Source organism: Salvelinus sp. IW2-2015, unplaced genomic scaffold, assembly GCF_002910315.2.
Source record: "Salvelinus sp. IW2-2015 unplaced genomic scaffold, ASM291031v2 Un_scaffold2653, whole genome shotgun sequence".
NCBI lineage: Eukaryota > Metazoa > Chordata > Actinopteri > Salmoniformes > Salmonidae > Salvelinus > Salvelinus sp. IW2-2015.
This window is the reverse complement of record NW_019943960.1, coordinates 90604-96160: the sequence shown is the minus strand read 5'-3', so window position 1 is coordinate 96160 and position 5557 is coordinate 90604. Positions and strand designations below refer to the sequence as shown.

The 5557-nt window shown below is 45.4% G+C and overlaps 1 pseudogene; it reads left to right on the top strand.

Annotated features, from left to right (window-relative positions):
* The window catches only part of LOC112074487 (homeodomain-interacting protein kinase 1-like), a 32674-nt pseudogene extending 27553 nt beyond the window's left edge, over window positions 1-5121 (top strand).
* The last annotated feature ends 436 nt before the right edge of the window (window positions 5122-5557 follow it).

Here is a 5557-nt window from a genome sequence, read left to right as displayed (position 1 = left end):
TCAAATGCCGACCCTTCTACCTCCTGAGGGAGTTTACATCTGTTATCATGACTGTTGTATAAATTCCACCTCGGGACAAGAAAAATAACAAGATGGCACTTAACCAACTGTACGAGGCTATAACAAGAAGGAAAACTTGCACCCGAGTCTGCTGTTCTGGTTGCCGGCCATTTTAATTCCTCGTCATTAAGAAACGTGATGCCCAACTTCCTTCACCATAGGGGGCATAAAATCCTAAACCACGGTTACTCTACCCACAAAAAAGCATACAAGGCCGTCCCTCGTCCCTCATTCTGCAAATCAGATCCATACTCCTGCTTCCTGTTTACATGTAGAAGCTCAAACAAGAAGGTATCTCTGTTGAGAAATGGTCATCACAAAACAGGACCGCTTCGCTAGCGTTGATTGGAATATGTTTCGAGACTCCACCGATAACGTCGACGAGCTAATCGCCTCTGTCACCGGCTTCATTAGAAAATGCATCATCGACGTTGTCCCCACAGTGAAGGTTCACTGCTTCTCCAATCAAAAGCCCTGGATTAACACAGAGGTTGGCGCTAAACTAAAGGACAGGGCTACCACACACACACAGCTATCACAGACAACTCTAAGGCTATGGCCAGTTCTACAGCTGTAACATTGAGGGCATCTTGACTGGCTGCATCACTGCCTGGTATGGCTATAGCACCGCTCTCGATCGCATGGTGCTACAGAGGGTGGTGCGGACGGCCCGGTACATCACTGGGTCCGAGCTCCCTGCCATCCGGGACCTCTATACCAGAGGGTGGTGCGGACGGCACCAGTACATCACTGGGTCCGAGCTCCCTGCCATCCAGAACCTCTATACCAGAGGGTGGTGCGGACGGCACCAGTACATCACTGGGTCCGAGCTCCCTGCCATCCGGGACCTCTATATATCAGGCGGTGTGAACGGAAGGTTCCGGATAATCGTTAGACTCCAGCCACCCAAGCCACAGACTGTTCTCAATGCTCTATCCTACTTACAAAGCATGTAGAGGTCTGTAATTTTTATCATAGGTACACTTCAACTGTGAGAGACGGAATCTAAAACAAAAATCCTGAAAATAAATTGTATGATTTTGAAGTAATTAATTTGCATTTTATTGCATGACATAGGTATTTGATACATCACTTACCAACCAGTAAGAATTCCGGCTCTCACAGACCTGTTCGTTTTTCTTTAAGAAGCCCTCCTGTTCTCCACTCATTACCTGTATTAACTGCACCTGTTTGAACTCGTTACTTGTATAAAAGACACCTGTCCACACACTCAATCAAACAGACTCCAACCTCTCCACAATGGCCAAGACCAGAGAGCTGTGTAGGGACATCAGGGTTAAATTGTATACCTGCACAAGGCTGGGATGGGCTACAGGACAATAGGCAAGCAGCTTGGTGAGAAGGCAACAACTGTTGGTGCAATTATTAGAAAATGGAAGAAGTTCAAGATGACGGTCAATCACCCTCGGTCTGGGGCTCCATGCAAAGATGCTCAACCTCGTGGGGCATCAATGATCATGAGGAAGGTGAGGGATCAGCCCAGAACTACACGGCAGGACCTGGTCAATGACCTGAAGAGAGCTGGGACCACAGTCTCAAAGAAAACCATTAGTAACACACTACGCCGTCATGGATTAAAATCCTGCAGCGCATGCAAGGTCCCCTCTGCTCAAGCCAGCGCATGTCCAGGCCCGTCTGAAGTTTGCCAATGACCATCTGGATGATCCAGAGGAGGAATGGGAGAAGGCATTGTGGTCTGATGAGACAAAAATAGAGCCTTTTGGTCTAAAATCCACTCGCCATGTTTGGAGGAAGAAGAAGGATGAGTACAACCCCAAGAACACATCCCAACCGTGAAGCATGGAGGTGGAAACATCATCTTTGGGGATGCTTTCTGCAAAGGGACAGGACACTGCACCATATTGAGGGGAGGATGGATGGGTCATGTATCGTGAGATCTTGGCCAACAACCTCCTTCCTTCAGTAAGAGCATTGAAGATGGGTCGTGGCTGGGTCTTCCAGCATGACAACGACCCGAAACACACAGCCAGGGCAACTAAGGAGTGGCTCCGTAAGAAGCATCTCAAGGTCCTGGAGTGCCTAGCCAGTCTCCAGACCTGAACCCAATAGAAAATCTTTGGAGGGATCTGAAAGTCCGTATTGCCCAGCGACAGCCCGAAACCTGAAGGATCTGGAGAAGGTCTGTATGGAGGAGTGGGCCAAATCCCTGCTGCAGTGTGTGCAAACCTGGTCAAGAACTACAGGAAACGTATGATCTCTGTAATTGCAAACAAAGGTTTCTGTACCAAATATTAAGTCTGCTTTTTCTGATGTATCAAATACTTATGTCATGCAATAAAATGCAAATTAATTACTTAAAAATCATACAATGTGATTTTCAGGATTTTTGTTTTAGATTCCGTCTCTCACAGTTGAAGTGTACCTATGATAAAAATGACAGACCTTACATGCTTTGTAAGTAGGAAACACTGCGATTTGGCAGGTTATCAAATACTTCTTCTCCCACTGTACATATCTACCCCCATCACTGCAGTGTCCCTGCACATTGTCAATATGGTACTGGTACTGACCCTGTGTATATATATATAGTATGCTTACTAACTTCTCGTTCTTATTTAATTTCTCATGTTTTTGTTCTATTGTTAATGTTAGTATAACATTGTTATTGATTACTGCATAGTTGGGTTTAAAACTTGAAAATAGAATCACGGAATCCAGACATTAAAACAGAAATCAGCAATATGAATAAAATGTACTGAATCTCTTAGAAAGTTAATCATCATACAGGATTCATATTTTTCCTGCAACTTTTTGAAAACGGACAGGACTCGTCCATCCTCTCGTCTGTCTGTAGGAGCGATCCATTTTCGTGAACGGGTTGGTGTACCTAATAATCTGTCCCGTGAGAGTAGGTCTACACTTTGTGTAGCAGTTAGCGGTGTAGCAGTTAGCGGTGTAGCAGCTAGCGGTGTAGTCAGCTAGCGGTGTAGGCAGTTAGCGGGGTAGCAAGTTAGCGGTGTAGCAGTAGCGGTGTAGCAGCTTTAGCACGTGTGTAGCAGCTAGCGGTGTATGCAGCTAGCGGATGTAAGCAGTTAGCCGGTGTAGCAGCTAGCGGTGTAGCAGTTAGCGGTGTAGCAGCTACGTGTAAGCAGTTAGCGGTGTAGCAGTTAGTGATGATGCTAATGACAACCTTCTTCTGGTAGAGATGGAAAAGCAAAGTAGGTAATGCCTACCTGGTAGAATGATATCATGATTATTTACATCATTCCAGTGGGTATTTGTTTAGCAAACTCTGCAATCACATGAGCGCTACAGAAATACTACTAACCAAGACTCTGACTGGTGCACAGTGGAATTATAGAGTAACTACACCCCAAAATCGACATGTCTATTATCCCCAGACCTCAAAAGTAGTATCTTGATGTGGTTTAAGCAGTGTTGTGGACTTAAATCCTCCCATTTTTTGGGGTAGGGGGGMGATTTGCTATTTAAGTGTGCTTTTTAAAGCAAAAAACGAAAAAATAAATAAACTGAAACCTGGAAAAAACAAAATGGAGAATTCCCAGAATGTATAGGGCTCTTGGGATGTTCAAGAGGGTGCAACCTTCAGAGAAAGTATAGACAGAAATGTGTAGTACTATATTATTGTCTTTGTGTCTTGTTGCTTGATGTATGAAATATTGTAATGGACAATAACATTTTCTATTCTATTTTTTTTTTTTTACAGCCTGTAGTCTCGTCCTCTTCGTCCCAGGACCGTTCCCACGGCAAACTGCGTCGCCGGGCAACCTACCCCCCCGGCCCCAACTCCCAGTACACCTTCCAGGAAGTGCCCTCTCTAAGCTCTGCCCCTAGTCTATACACCTTCCCTGCGTCCGCTGCGCTAGCCTCTGCCTCCCAGCTCCTGGTGCGTGGCCACCCCTCCACCTATGCCCCACCCACCGTCCCTTGCGGTACCTCGGGATTGGCCTGGAGGGATGTGGGAACCAGGAAGGAGTCTTCGGTGGGAGTGGTGATGGGTCTTCCTGCAGTTTATCAACACCAGTTTACTGCTGGATCCCTTAGTGTCACGCCACGTGCTGAGACCTACAGCGCATACCAGCTCAGCCCTCGACGGCTGGGACAGTACCCCTACTTATGATGAGAGATGATACTGGATGTAGAGAGGGGGGTGGGCAAGGGTGGGTGTGCTGATGAGTAGGACTATGGCCCCCCTCACACCGACGTATTCACACACACACACTGAAGGGGCAATACGTCCCACGGCTTCACCATGTGGATGAATCTGGGCGAGGTTGGGAAGGAGACAGGAAGGGGTAACAAATTAACATTTGCAATACTGCATTTGATGTACTGTTAAGCAGTACAAACTGGTTTAACTTTCCCACCTATTTTAGTACATTTTTTAAAAACACTCTGGATATTATTATTTAATATTGTAGTTATTTTTTTCCCCAGCAGAAAAAAAAAAAAGTGTAATTGTTTTGTTTAATCCCTGTTTTAATTGGATGCAGAATGAGTTATTGTGGTGATAGACCAAATATATTATGTATTGTGTTAATGAAAAAAGGCTTTTATGTTTTAAAAGGGTGCTAGTCTCGTTCTCTAGTGGTGTAGTCAGTCAGCTGAAACATACAGAACACTGCAGATGGAAACACAGGTTTCTATACCGTACATATAACATGTATGGCTCTGGCATGCCTCTGTATTCTACATGGCAGAAATGTATGGTGTATAACAGATATGCTGATCTGTGTGCATTCTGTAACGTTAGTCTCCTGAATAGGTCCTCGCTGTTGTTTCCTTACATTAGGAGATCCTAGAAAGGACCTGGCTAGAGAGATGCGAGCTAACCTAAAGAAGACCTAAAGGTGGTCATTGTTTGTAGCACGGCACGCTAGAGAGATGCCAGCTATTAGCTATCCTAAAGGTGGTCATTGTTTATAGCACGGCACGCGAGAGAGATGCTAGCTATTAGCTAACCTAAAGGTGCTCATTGTCTGTAGCACGGCACGCTAGAGAGATGCTAGCTATTAGCTAACCTAAAGGTGGTCATTGTCTGTAGCACGGCACGCTAGAGAGATGCTAGCTATGAGCTAACCTAGATAGGTGGGTCATTGTCGTTATGCACCGGCAAGCGAGAGAGAGTCTAGCTATTTAGCTAACTAAAGTGGTCATTGTCTGTATCACGGCACGCTAGAGAGATGCTAGCATTAGCTAACCTAAAAGGTGGTCATTGTCTTTAGCACGGCACGCTAGAGAGATGCTAGCTATTAGCTAACCTAAAGGTGGTCATTGTCTGTAGCACGGCACGCTAGAGAGATGCTAGCTATTAGCTAACCCAGGTATGGGCAACTGGCGGTCATGCAGCCCGCTGCCTCCCTTTTGTAGGCATGCGGACCAATTTCACCGACAAGACAAAAAGGAACTCAGTTGGGGTCTCAACTTACTGTTGAGTTAAAATAATACCTTTACTTACCTGTTTTCTTTATTGTGAGTTTGTTTAAATTATGTT